Here is a 15,449-nt window from a genome sequence, read left to right on the forward strand (position 1 = left end):
CTGTGGTTTTCAAAGACCCTCAGGACTTGGTGCCTTCCCTCTCTCTCCTGCCATGGCTCTTTTCATTTAAATTTTTATTTTATTGAACCAAATTGTTCATGACCTCCAATTTCGAGAAGTACAATGATCTCATGTCTTAGCAGGCCGGTATGAGCTGAACCTTCTTATATCTCAAACTCAATACTGATTATTCCAATAAGACTGACCAGTCAAGACTTGACTACTCCCCTGTCCTCCATCAGGACCTTGCCCTCCCCTTATTATTCAACCCATACTGCACTAAATTTTATTTGCCCCTGATTTTATCTTTTTCTCATCAGAAAGGAGATCTTACCTCTTATTTATAATTTTATCCTCAGTATCTAGCAGAGCGCCAGTCACATAAAATGCAAACAATGAATATTTATAATGAACTACAAGAGAATGTCATATGGGATTGCATAAAACATGAAACCAGGCTCTGTCACTGTATTCTTAACCTGCTTGCTGGACTTATATGTTTATGTTCCTGCTGTAAACTGTAAGATATTATACTCAGCAGAAGATGCAATAGCCAGCTTACAGGCTAAATGATGCCCATAAAAATGTTTTGGTACATTCAGTGCTTGGGAAAAATGGAGCCAATATTTAAAGATCGAGAGATTAAATATTTTAATTTCCAATTGATCTTTAAAGCTAGAAAACCTAGAAATACAGACTGTCAAACAGGCTTTGTGGTCGGTCAAATATGGGTATGCATAGATATGTAAGTTTCCATTTACAAATTTAATGTGCTTGGTCAAATTTTTCAACATCTCTAATCCTTAATGTACTTCTGTGTAAAATAGACTTGATGGCTAGAATTATTGTGACTCTCAAGTTAATTAATTAGGTAATATGTGCAAAGGGCATCTCACATTATCTGGCATAGGATAAGGATTCAGTCAATAAATTGCTGATTATTATTTAATATTATTTAAATCAGCTATGGGATTCTTGAGTCGTTTGAATACATGTGTAACTTTTGCTAACTCATGAGTTGGTTCAAACAGCTATTAACTTTAATGAATTTGGTATTGTAATGGAAGGCCCTAGGACATTGGGTGGTTCATCCCTTCCATTGTTAACAGCTGTTGCCTCTCTTTCTCTGTATTAGTCACCAGGTCCTCACCAATACAACTCAGTATAGTTCTCATATCCTTTCTCTCCCAGTACCTTACTAGTTGAGACAGAAAAAAGCATCAGTTCCTCTTTCTACCTCTGCCCCCACACTTCTATCCTCCTCAAAGGAAAATGAAATCCCAAACTGGATTTTCAGAGTTCAAGGCATTAATTGGGTGACCTTCACTACTGGTTGTGATCAGGCACCCATTCAAAGTCCCTCCTCTTCTAATTCCTTTCTTCCTAGGATTAATAAATCTTAGCAAAACTGAATGATGGCACACATTGTCATATCTCTTTTCTGGTCCCCTCTTCCTTCCTAAGCAGGTAGATGATAAGTTAATTGACTAAGAAGCAGGGAAGTCATGTTTCCAGATCTGCTTTCCTCTTTCTTTCATTATCTAGTAAACTTACCTTAAAGCTATTGGCCTGAAGTAAAATCATCTGACCCTAAGAATGAAGGACAAACATACCCTTCCTTCCTATCTCTCTTTTTCATTTACTGATGCAGTAAAGACATGCTTTAACAGGTGTCTCCTCACAATACAGAGGCCCTGAAGTATAGAAAGGTGAATTAGACAGGAGCTTGAAAAGACATACCTAAAATATAAGTACAACTTCCATAGGCATCCAGATCAAATTATGACACTGAGAAACTAGACTGCTATATTTAGCAAACCTGGACAGAATTGATACTCAGAAGAACAGAAGGAAAAGAACAAGTTCCCTTATAAACTTTGGATCAAGGTTGGCTGTCTTTGTGAAGGTAAATTAGATGTTCCGGGAGAGAGTAACATCTCCCACAGCTACACTGGTTACAGGCTTTTCAAACTCTGGTTCTAGAATTGCTTTATTATCCTAGCTTGTCATTCATCTCTATATCATATTTCTGATCCACAGATGTAGACTAGGCTTTTAGGCTATATGAAGCAGCAAACCACTGGTACATGAGAATTATGGCCTATGAGCTGTTTATGCTAGGATAAGGGGAAGTCCCACAGGTTGCTTGCTCATTGAATATATTTTTGTTTGTTTTGTTTTCAGGATTTCTCTCATCCCATCACTCTTCCATCTTGTTTCTCAACTAGATTAAAGGAACTTGTCTAGAGAAACTAGGATACAAGCTTAATAGAAATTTGTGGGCTACCACTGAAGTATGAAGGTTGAAAAATGTTTGGGGGGGGTATTAAATAAGAACCATAAACTAGTAGGCAGCAAAGTTTGGGGAGGAACATACAGCAAATCATAGATTATTGGACTTTTGAAGGTGGAGACTTGGAAATATTTACAGCATATAACAGGGCTTACAGCATTTTCTGAACAGTCCAAAAGAACCCTACTGTCATCGCAATGGCTTTTTTGAAGATGATACAACACTGTGGCCTTAGAAATCTCATATGTATTCAATGATATCTTGGTAAAGCAGAATTTTTTTTTAAAAAAGCTACTTTTTTACCTCCTGCATTCTCTATTTTTATTTTGCTAGATATCAGCAGATTTGATAAACATAATAGAAATATCACCTCTGCTTGGGAATATCTTACTGCAGTACCTACATATCATACTGAAATTTGTGGGCAAGGGACTGATACAGTTCTATACTTATGTGATTGTAGAATCACTGAACTTTGGGAAAATGAACACATGAGAAACCAGAGGCTTTAGTTTCAACATTAGAGTGTTTTAAGGGAAATAACTAGATATATCTGTTCTTGGGGGAAAATAACCCATGATGTACCTACTAAAGATAAGCCCCAGGCTGACTAGAAATGGGGTGCTCTTAGAGGAAATAAGGGAAGAGATAAAGGAAATAGTTTGAGGCTCCAGCTACCTCAGGGGTGGGAATAAGGTGAATTTTATATTTATATTCCTGTGTTTTTGTTTTCTTTTAACAATTTATCAAAGGAGTCAAGGGGTAGTTCATAATAAAGCATTGTTACATTTGGGCTGTTAAGGTAAACTAGTCTGGAGAATATGGGGCAACATAATGTAACATGCAGATTTAAAATAAAAGGATGTGATGTTTTGGCTTAATTTACAAAGTGGTTTTGAAATTAATTATTGTCCTGACTCATTTAAGGGTGTTCTGGGATCTTTGATTAGGCCCTCCATTCACTACTCAAAGAAAGATACAGAGTTAAGCATAGGGTTTCCCTCAAACTACAATGATCCATCTCTGAGTGATCCATCATAGGAGTGACTACTTAACTGAGCACAAATGAAGCCACATGGGAGGACTTGAGGCAGTAAGGATTGTGCTGCCTTTTGTTCCCTCATTTCCTATTCTTCCCAAGGGGTCATTTCTAACCTGACACATGAGAGTCCACATGTTGACTGGGAGTTATAGGGCCAATGTAGCTTAAAAGGTCATGCATTTGCCCCTGGCTGCCTTTGGCTCTCTTCTATTTTCTGTATGCATTATGTACCTGATTGATAAGCCAATCCAAGCCTTCTCTCAGCATGCATACCTAAGGGTAACGGCCATTGCACTATGTTCCTAAACCGTTTAAGTCAAAGATGATATGACCAGTCATCTTTTGTTTGGTAGGAGAGAAGAGACCCTACCTAGATCTTAGATTCTAAGTCACAGGTTCCTACGCAGCATTATCAGAGTTTTATAGGGAGTAATTGGAAACAAGCCTAATAAAGTGCCATGTGGGACTTTGTGTTCCATTTAGTGCTCTTCCATTTTTGCCTAACCTCTTTTAGAAACTTTTTTCATAGAGGTTAACTGGCAGGGCAATATTACTCCATCCTAATCAAACACCACCAGTACCAGAAATAGACAACAAACTGTTACGTTCTTTGTACATTCATTTCCAATGGTCTAAAGTCTGCTTTACCTATTCTTCAGCATAGTTTTTACAAAAGTTCCTTTAGAAATGTCTCTGCTGGAGGCGCCTGGGTGGCTCAGTCGGTTAAGTATCCGACTTCAGCTCAGGTCATGATCTCACATGTCGTGGGTTCGAGCCCCGCATCGGGCTCTGTGCTGACTGCTAGCTCAGAGCCTGGAGGCTGTTTCAGATTCTGTGTGTCTCCTTCTCTCTCTGACCCTCCCCTGATCATGCTGTCTCTCTCTCTCTCTCTCTCTCAGAAATAAACATTAAAAAAATATTAAAAAAAAAAAAAGAAATGTCTCTGCTGGTAGAGATGATTAACACATAACCTTGGGTCTGAAGGTATAGGCCAAAACAAATCATCATGGGTTCTCTAAACAGTTCTCTAAAGTCCTATAAAATAACAACAGCAGTAGTAAAAATAACAACAGAAATAATAACTATGCAACTATAGTACATAGCAAATTTATTTTTAAATTAGTTATTACTGATTAAAAGCAATTATGCAGGGAGGCAAGGAATCAGGCTTTATAATCAGGCAGCATGGGTTTGAATCCAAAATTTCCATTTACTAGCTGTGTGTCCTAGAGAAAGTTATTCACAACACCTTGGGTTTTACTTTTCTCATCACTAAGAAAGCATGAGAGAGAAAAAAATCTACTTCATTGGTTTAATATCAAGGTAAAGTTATTGTGTATAATATTAAAATGTATGCTCAGTATTTGTTATAAATTTTAAGATATATACTCCCTCTTTTGCACATCATATACATCTGGACTTCTGTCTTCTGTTGCCAGGAATAAGCCTGCTCTCGTTTGAGAGGCATGAATGTAGGTGATGAGAGCCATTTCTGGAAGATGCATTCTCTCCTCCAGGCCCTTCGCTCCACATGGACAGATACAGTGATTTATTTTACATTTGCTTCAAAGAATGGACTAGAAAGGCACTGTCCCAAGTTGCCTTGCCCTAGGGAAATGGACTCACAGTTTGCTTTTGGTTTAACTAATCCTTTCTTCCTCTGGGCTGTTCATTTTTGTTTCTCTTTTTAAAAATCTTCCAGATTTGTCCATGCCTTCCAGCTATTCCTGCTGTCCAGAACACAGTGATGGATTCTAATATAGCAGCGACAGCTGGAGAGTTTCACATTTTCCTTTGGGAGATTCCATTGGTTGGTGGAACTGAAAATGAAGACATTTTTAGGCATTTCCCTAAAGTGCTTCTCTACCATCCTTATGGCTAGTTTGTTTGCTCACACTGCTCTAGCAGAGGTCTGTTAACACAATGATTGCAAAACATCTGGGAGAAATATTTAGATATAAGGGGTTGTAGGAGTAGCTTTTATTGTTATTAATGAAACCAGCTCACCATTTGGCACAATGTCCTATGCCTTCTGAGTGCTGTATAAAGTAATGCCCGATTGCCTGAGATACGCTTTCTCCCCAGGATTCACTGCCAATTAAAATAATAAATAAACAACACAAGCTATAGAGATTAGAGGGAAGGATAATTGTCCTTCCTTGTCAAATAAACGAGGGGCTGGCTGGGACAAAGAAGAGAACTCGAGAGGTATGTATTTTCCTCTCCTGTGGTATCATTTTTATTGTTATTTTATCTGCGTGACAATGGGTGAAAAGGAAGATTAAGTCACATCGCAGTAATAACAACCAACTGAAGTGTCCCCATCCTCATAAGCGGGAGACAGACGGTTTCCTTTCAGTAGCTGTGACTAAAATCCTATCTCAAGTTCCCCTCGTGGTTCCTGTAGGAAGCTTGGATGCAATTACTTCATCCAAGTAACATAGGTAAGGGAGAAGAGTGCATTTGCTTTATCCTAATGGGAGAAACCAGGAAAGGCTGAATTAATTCAGAAAGTAAGTGAGTAAGTAAACACCTACCTACATACTTACATACATATATACATACACGCATACATACATACAACAAGGATATTCTATCTCAGACCAAGAATAACACAAATGAATTTGTCAATCTAACTATAACATCAACAACAATAATGGCTAGACTCTGTAAAGTGCTTACTGTGTGCCATTCACTGTGGTAAGAAATCACCTCTATTATCTTAAGTTCCTAAAATACTTCTAGTGCTATTATTTCTGTGAGTATGAGAGAATTTAATTAATTTGCTTATGATCGCAGAAGATTAAGTGACCATTTCCATAAGTTAGTTTAAAGCAACATCTGATGTCAGTTATTCATTTCATTACTCTCGATGTGACAGATTTTTGGTAAGTGGATGTGTAGTAGTGTAATAGTTTATAGAAATCAGGAGCATTATCTGACAGCATTAATGAATGTCTGCTTTTAACCACCCTGATTTTATTATAAGACTGGAGTAATTTTGAATGAATAGGAGTTGTAATTTGAGCTAACACATGTAGTTTTGGTGTCATACTTTATTGAATTATTTGCTTACATGTTTTCCCTCTGCTCCCTATGACTCACACATATGCACACTTAACAGTGCTAGACCAAGGACCTACTTATGTTCATCTCCATATGTCTGTATTTCCCTTCCTTATTACAAGCTCAAATAAGATCACATTAAAACAGTTAAAATGAGAAAGGAGGGGAGATGAGAGTATAGTACTTTTTCTTTGAGAATTTATATTGTACTACCAGAATTACAGATTTACGTATTATTTCCATGTGGTTTGGAAGGAGGTAGATTTATCCTAGATATATAATGATAAGGGAACAAAGTTTCCAAGAAGTTACATGATTGTAGAAGGTCACTTGGTCAGTACATGGCATAAATGGGCTGGGAATCTGCCTTTGCCAGCTACCTAGTCCATGCTTTTTCTACAACATAATGCTGAGCATGTAAGTTCTTACCACTATTGGTCTTCCATAATTACAGTTAACTTACTTCCAGCTCTGCTCATGAATCAGCACATCACCCTCAGGACTGGGTGACTTGCAAACTGAGAAAGGACATAAAGGAAAAAACAATGTTTAGGTCTGTTTCTTTCTGTGAGGTTGAGTTTGAGGCAACTGTAGGACACACAAAGGGACATTTTCCATGGGAGTTGAAAAGATGAGTTCAAAATTGAGGAGATAAATTTGTGCAGGAAAGGAAGGTTTGGGAAATGTATTGTAGAGGTGGCAGCTAAAGTCATGGCAGTCACTGAGGTCCCTGGAAGAAAGATTATGGACTGAGGAGAGTGGTCAAAGCTCGCTTTATGAAACTGAGCACAGCCAAGTCTGAAGTGCAGATTTTTTTTTTAATTTTTTAATGTTTTATTTATTTATTTATTTTTTTAAAGAAAGAGTCAGACAGCGTGAGCAGGGGAAGGTCAGAGAGAGAGGGAGACACAGAATCAGAAGTAAGCTCCAGGCTCTGAGCTAGCTGTCAGCACAGAGCCCGCCGTAGGGCTCGAATCCAAGAACAGTGAGATCATGATCTGAACCGAAGTTGGACACTTAACCGACTGGGCCACCCAGGCACCCCTGAAGTGAAGATTTTTAGAGGAGGCAGCTAGTGAAGTAAGGAACCAAGACCTAAGTATAACAGAAGATATGAGAAGAAACAGTTTTAGAAAAAAGAAAACTGGCATACGTTAAAGTGATTGAATATATTTCTATTAGATGTAACAGCCAAGAGTTCTGATCTGTCAACTATTTGGATATTTTGAAGTTTTAGGGTTATATCAGAATAGCCTAGGGATACTGAATCAAGAGAATGTTTAATTTAAAAACATCAATAAAGAAAACTCCAGGGTATACTTCTAAGCAATGCTCAATATGAATGGAGAATAATTGATACCACAAAAGAAGATGAAATCTCTAGCCTCACATTCTGACTCATTCTGCTTTATGCATTTATTATCACCTAATGTGTTGCTTATGTATTTATCATTTGTCTCTTCATGGTGGAATATAAAAGGCACTTTATTTTGTTACTACGGTATCTTCAGGGTCTAGAACAAGAATTGGCCGAATATGGCCCAATCCTTATAAGTGTAAAATAAACTGTATTAACACAATGTCTGTTCATACAGTGTCTACTTTGGCTGAGTTGAGTCCATGTAAGAGAGACCATACACCCACAAACCAAAAATGCTTACTATCTGATATTTTATATAAGCAAGTTTGCCAATCCCTGCTCTAGAATAATACTTGGACATGGCAGGCACTCAATAAATACAACAGACAAGTTAATGATATAATTAATAAACTAAAGGCATTAGTCTCAATTATTTAATGTTGCTGGCCAAATTGATCTTCCTGAGGTTTGTTTCCCCATTTGTAAGATGAGATACTAATTATGTCTCTATATCTATGTAGATACAGATATAAATATAGATCTTAAAGGACAAAAGTGAGCATTATATGAAATATATATATCTGGCAAATGGACAAGTCAAAAAACATAAATGCAGTCCCCTTCCCTTTCTCTCCTTGAAATGTTATGTCTATGAAGGTGATTTCACTGACTCCTTCCAAGCCTCTTCCAATTCCTCTGCTTGGAAGTGTCAGCAATATGAAGCCAACAAAATAATATGGATTCACCCACATAAGATGTCTTCTGGGGGCACCTGTGTGGCTCAGCTTGTTGAGTACCTCAGACTCTTGAGATCAGCTAAGGTCATGATCTCACAGTTTGGATGGAGCCCCACATCCAGCTCTGTGCTGGCAGCATGGAGCCTATTTGGGATTCTCTTCCCTCCTCCTCTACCCCTCCCCCACTTTCAGTGGCACATGTGCTTTCTCTCTCTCGCTCTCTCTCTCTCCCTCTCTCTCAAAATAAATAAATAAATAAATAAATAAATAAATATCCTCTGTCTTTGGAAGTTGTGAGACCTAGATTGCATAATTGTAACAAGGGATAGAAATTGAGGGAAATCCCAAGCCCCCAACTTCCAAGTCACCACACTCCTTTAAAGTCTGTACATCACTAATAATGTTATTTCTATTCCTATTGTGGCACAAAAAAGGAGTAGATAATAAACAGAGACATTTGGGATTGATGAAGACACTTGGAATAATTTTCCAGGGCACTGGCCTTTACCTTTCTAATCATTCCAGAAAAGCTCTTCATTATCCATGGCTTTCTCTGCAGTGCAGTGCATCATTCAATGTAGCTGTCAAGACCATTCAGCCTCTCTCTTTTTTTTTTTTTGTATTTTTTGTATTTTTTTCTTATGGTTGTTGGATATCCAATAAAGAAGTCTTATTATTTTTAAAGCCATTTAGCTTTTAAAAAACACTAGTATTGAAAACTATTATAAGGTTTTCTACTTAAATGTACACACTCAAGCAAGGGACATATTTTCTATTTTATTTTGAAAAGGGACTTGAACATTAAAATTGAAGCCGCTGGAATTGGCAGTTGCTAAGAAGGGGAAAAGAGAAAAGGCAGATACTTTAATTTTCAAAAAGATTTTATCAGGTAAAAAAATACAACAGAGAGAGTATAAGAACAGAATAAAGTTACAAAAATAATGCTATGAAAAGCAAGTGTTCAACTCTTTATTTTTTATGCCTAAATGCCCCTTTATTACCTGATGCAACCTCAGATTACATCATGAATTACACAATTATTATCTTCCCTGGAAATCAAGATCTTTCACTATTCATTAATCAAATATATAGTGAGCTTCTGCATTTTGTGACATAGTATGCGAAGAAATATAGACACCACAGAGAATGAAAGCCCAGTCCTGACCTCAGACACACCGTCAATCAGGGGTCACTGACTCATAAACTTATTACATACAAAGTACTAACTCTGAAAAGGGAAAACTCTTGTTACAAAGAAAGAAGCCATATTACAAAAAGCATGTATAAAAACTCCATGGGATACATATCACTCATTCATTTGGTTGGCAGACATTTTTCTACCATGTGTTAAACAATGTACAAGGGGCCAGGAAGACCATAATACTACCTCAAACAAAGCCTACCATAATAAATATTTCTTAGAAATATGTATGAGCTAGCAATGTTTTTTCACATTGGACTTTTGTCCAGTTCATGACAAATAAATTTCAATCAAATTTAAATGAAATGTTAAAGAAAAATGGTGTGCAAATACATTTCAAAGATGACATATTCTTTTTAAAAAGTTTTTTTAATGTTTATTTATTTTTGAGAAGCAGAGAGAGACAGAGACCAAGGAAGGGAGGGGCAGAGAGAGAAGGAGACGCAGAATCAGAAGCAGGCTTCAGACTCTAAGCTGTCAGCACAGAGCCCGACATGGGGCCAGAACCCACAGACCGTGAGATCATGACCTGAGCAGAAGTCAGTCGCTCAACTGACTGATCCACCCAGGCGCCCCTCAAAGATGATATATTCTATCTACTTGTATTTCATCTAAAGTTTTCAATCTTAATTTTTTAGAAATTTTTATGTCTTTAGTTTATTATGAGAGACAGAGAGAGAGAGAGTGGGGGAAGGGCAGAGAGAGAGGAAGACACGGAATCTGAAGCAGGCTCCAGCCTCTGAGCTGTCAGCACAGAGCACAACATGGGGCTTGAACCCATGAACTGTGAGATCATGACCTGAGCCAAAGTCGAAAACTTAACTGACTGAGCTACCCAGGCACCCCCACAACCTTAAATTTTTGAAATTTATGATTTTAAAAGTAATTTGGATCATTCTCCTGTTTTGTTTCTAAATGCTGAAATAAGAATTATTTCAGAGTGCTATTTGCACTTTTCTACAAATAAAAAAATTTGGATGTGAATCATCTTAGTTGATGATAAATGAAGAAGAGACTGTATATATAGGCACTCTTCTTTTTCTCTCTTCAATAATGGTTTTGACAAGTTAGAGACACCTTGATGCTTGACAAAGTTTTGATCAAATGATCACAATTTACAAACCTAGCATATGTTGACTTACTATGAATTTGGAGAATTAATTTTACTTTTGTGATCATCATTATCTGGTTTTTAACTTGTTTACACAAAGCACAGATGTTACTAACTAGTTTCTTCAGCCAGACTACCTGAGTTCAAATCCTTCTTCTACCTTACTTTGGGACAAAATCAAACCTCCCTGAGCTGCAGGGTTTTTTGATCTACAAAATGAGTATAATAGTCCCAACTACTAGAGTAGTTGTGAAAATTACATGAGTTAGTTCTTATAAAGGAAGTTGGACATTTTAATGCTTATGCACTACTACTCCAAAGTATTGCAAAAATAAGTCACTGTATATTACATAGAACGTGGTGGTATTTTAAACTTTTCAGATTCTTCACATGGTCCTTTATAAATCACTAAACATATCAGAATCTCAGGGTTGGTTTTTTTCATTTTTTATAATGAACATACCTACTAAATAGGTTATTCATGAGGACTGAACTGAATAATGAATGTGAATTTGTGTACTCACTGGTTCACTGTAATACTGAGTTCACATTTTTAAAAGATTTAGTCAAATTCATGGAAAAACATAAAATAAACACACCTAAAAAGTGAGTGGCAAAAGGCAGAAAAATCTTGCTATAAATATAATAGTAAGGCTTATATATTTTTCATATACAAAGAGTTCTTAGAAATCAATTAAAAATCCACTAAGATTTCAACAGATAAATGAGCATAGAACCAATGAAGGTTTATTGTGAAAAGAGAAAATCCTAATGGCAAATGAATATATGTAAAAAATCAACTTTATTATCTAATGAGAAAAGAAATCAGCCCCTGCCCCACCACCACCACCACTTTATTACAGAGTGCTTCCCACGATGTGGTGGCGCAATCATATAATGCTTCTGGAACTTCTGATTAGTATAACCTAATGAGACCTCTAATTATTGTAACCTTTAAAGAGAGTAGATTGAAAATATGTATCCAAACAGTGACAAAGAAAAAAAAAAAAAAAAGAAAATATGTATCCAGTTATTTAAAAATGGGGCACCTGGGTGGCTCAGTTGGTTAGGCAACCGACTTTGGCTCAGGTCATGATCTCCTGGTTCATGAATTTAAGCCCTGCTTTGGGCTCTGTGTTGACAGCATGGAGCCTGGAGCTTGTTTTGGATTTTGTGTCTTCCTCTCTCTCTGTCCCTCCCCTACTCACACTCTGTCTGTCTGTCTCTGTCAAAAATAAATAAATGTTAATTTTTTTAATTAAAAAAATAAAAATGAACACAGTGTTGAACCTAGTAATTCATTCAAAAGAAGGAACCAGAGAAGCTGAATAATTAATATGCATAAAGTTGTTCATGCATACCTTAATTTTTAATAGCAAAAAACTAAACATTTCGATGTGCAACAAGAAGGCAATGGATTTGAAGAGCAAATAATGTTTAAAGGGAGAAACTATTTATAATGTTAAGTGAAAACAGCAATTTGAATTCTGTTTCTATATATATATATATAGATTATTGATTATACAACCAGGTTATTAATATGCTAGACTCCTTAAGGCTCAGTTTGAAAGAGCTTTACTTTTCCCTAATACTACATTCAATTTGCTACACTAGCTCTCTCTTTCACACTAGCAGGATAGTATCTTTGGGTGTCACATAACTGTTCAGTCATTAGATCACTCTGACTTTCAAGAAGTGAGAAGTCTGGTTCATAATGGCTAGGGTGGACAAAACAGTGGGGTGCTTTCTGCTCCTATGAAATCCATTCAAGAAATTCTCTTATCTTTCTCATTACAATAACACTTCAGCCATTTTTTACATAGGTTGGCAATATGTGATGGATGGGCCAGTTTGAGTTTCTGGAATGACTTTGGCCACCTCTCAGCCAGTTCGGAGGTAACATATAAAGCACTTAGAACAGGTGAGTGTTTATCACCTATCATCCTGAGCTGTGTTGTGAGTCCAGCTTCTCTCTTTAGAATATGTGGGTGATTGTCACTTTACAGCTATGGGACATTTGTTAAAAAAAATAAGAAAAAGAAAACAACAACCTTCTAACAGTCTTTTAATTTTGGAATTGTAGATCATTCTTGTTCCTGATATTATATGTTATACATTTTTAGGCAGCTGGTCTTCTATTTATAAGAATGAAACAGTAACTACAAAGTAATTCCATTTTGTTGGTAGCCGCATGTATTATCACATCACCAAAAGTGTATAATAATCTACTTGAAGACCATGATCATTTTTATTTCTACACAAACCACGGGTACTGAAGAAAATCACTGTTTAGGAAAAACTCAACCGAGGTAGATAATAGATTACTCAATATAGATCTTTGAGACGGAAGAAGGAAATCAGACTTGGGATGGGATTTTATCACCCAAATAATAATGTGGTATAACTATACCTTCACTTCTACCCTTGCTTGTGCTTCGTAGCACTACACAACTGCTACTCACATTGGGTTAAACTCTATGTTACATGTGATATATAAAACTTTCTAATCTACTTCCATGATATCTCTAAAAATAAGAACTGGACATTTAAGACAGGCTTTAAGAAGTGGTGTATTTTAACAAGTTTACTTAACTAAAAAGTTGGCACAAGTGGTATTCAAACTGGCTTTTGCTATAACGCTGTCTCAGACTAGAGACATATTTTACTAAGAAAACTGTGGAGCATGGTGATATCATTATATTCAAAATTTTCTCTCTTGCCAAGGTGAAAAATCATCATGCATATTTGATCCTGGATATCAAAATACATAAGGTTATTGGTCTCTGGCATTTTAGGATAAAGAAAATAGTTAATATAATAGGATACATAAAACATATAAAATCTGATACAGTGTAGTATAACGTGTTCCCATGCAGAACTTATTTTGTTTTGTAAAGGGAGATTTAATTATTACAGCTTGCAAAGTCCGCCTTTTATTCAAATTAACAAGGTAGAGTGCTGTAGCCACATGCTGAATCCCATGGCTGGCTCGAATCTAACAAGGACCAGTTGCTTCATTCAATTCCTTTCTTCCTCCAAAATGCAATTAACAGACTGTGATTAGTTGAACAAATTCCAAATCCTATTCAAATGAAAGCAATTTACCCTGGGTCTGGGTCCAACAGGTGATCATTTTCAAAGCTCCTGGAAGAATTAGATGGTATCATCTAATTGTTCTCAGGAAGAAATGGACTTAAATACATGATTCCAACAGGCCCCTCCAAGTATAGCCCATATGGTGGTTCAGGGCTGGCCTTTCGGCTTCACTAGCCCAAAGGGCAGCCTGGGTAATTACTCTTCCTTCCAAAATATTTTTATGGTGAACTAAAATGTTTCAGTCTAGCACAAAATGACAGGTGAAATTTCCTAACTACTAGGCAAAGAAAGTCTGGGGATATATCTGAGGGAGCAGGATGTTTGTGTGAAGGAGGTTGTAATTCAGAGGTGGCAGGAAAGTAGGAAAACAACTAAATAAACACTGTATGCTAGGTATAAAGCAGTGAAAGTTGTCTCACATTTTTTTTTTTTAAATTTTGAGTGTTAAATGGGCCATTGAAACTATAAGGTGTGCAGTATTTTCTTCATCATTCCAAGGAAGAAACAAAGGTTTAGGAAGTATTAATAAAATTTGCATAGAGGCATCTAGATGGCTCAGTCATCAGTTGAGCATCCAACTTTGGCTCAGGTCATGATCTCCATTCCTGAGTTTGAGCCCTGCACCCAGCTCTCTGCTGTCAGTGCAGAGCCTGCTTCAGATCCTTTGTCCCCATCTCTCTCTGCACCTTCCCTGCTCACTCTCTCTCAAAAATAAAAACACATTTTTAAAAATTTGAATAAGTCATACATGGTCTGAACATGGAGAAGCAGGATATTCAAAACTACATGGCATACCCTCCCTGTTATCAATGGGGGATTCATTTCAAAATCCCCAGTGAGTGCCTGACCCTGCATATATTATTTTCTATACAGCACTGAACCCATCTATACCATGTTTTGTTTTTTTTTCCTATACACACATATGTTAAAGTTTAATTTATAAATTAGGCACACTAATAAATTAACAATGATAGCTAATAATAAAATAGAACAATTATAACACTATACTGTAAGAAAAAGTCATATGAATGTGGTCTCTTCTCTCAAAATATCTCCTTGTAATGATGTGAGACGGTGAGTTGCCCATGTGATGAGATCAAGCGAGGTGAATGAAGTAAGCATTGTGACACAGTGTTAGGTTACTGCTCACCTTCTGACAATAGGTCATAAGGAAGATCACCTGCTTCCAGAAGGTATTTGATCATGGATACCTGAAACCATGGAAAAATAAACTGCAGAAACAAGGTGGGGGTTGCTGTATAAATCTGTAACATTGAAAGCCTTCTTTTTTGTCCATCAGATTGACTTTTTTTTGTATTTTAAGTACCCTAGAAATTTGGCTGAAACCTTTTGTCTTCAGTTCACCTAAGAAAGTCTAATTTAAAAGGAATTACACACACACAGACAGATACACACATACACAGACTCCTTTTGGCTTCTAGTTCCACATATAAGGAAGGAAGGAGCTTCAAAGTGATAACTCCATTGTAACAACAAGTAAAAAGCCGAACAGGCTGAATATCACAACTCTGCTTGCATCTGT

This window comes from Crocuta crocuta, unplaced genomic scaffold (genome assembly GCF_008692635.1).
Source record: "Crocuta crocuta isolate KB4526 unplaced genomic scaffold, BGI_CrCroc_1.0 scaffold561, whole genome shotgun sequence".
In the NCBI taxonomy this organism is placed as follows: domain Eukaryota; kingdom Metazoa; phylum Chordata; class Mammalia; order Carnivora; family Hyaenidae; genus Crocuta; species Crocuta crocuta.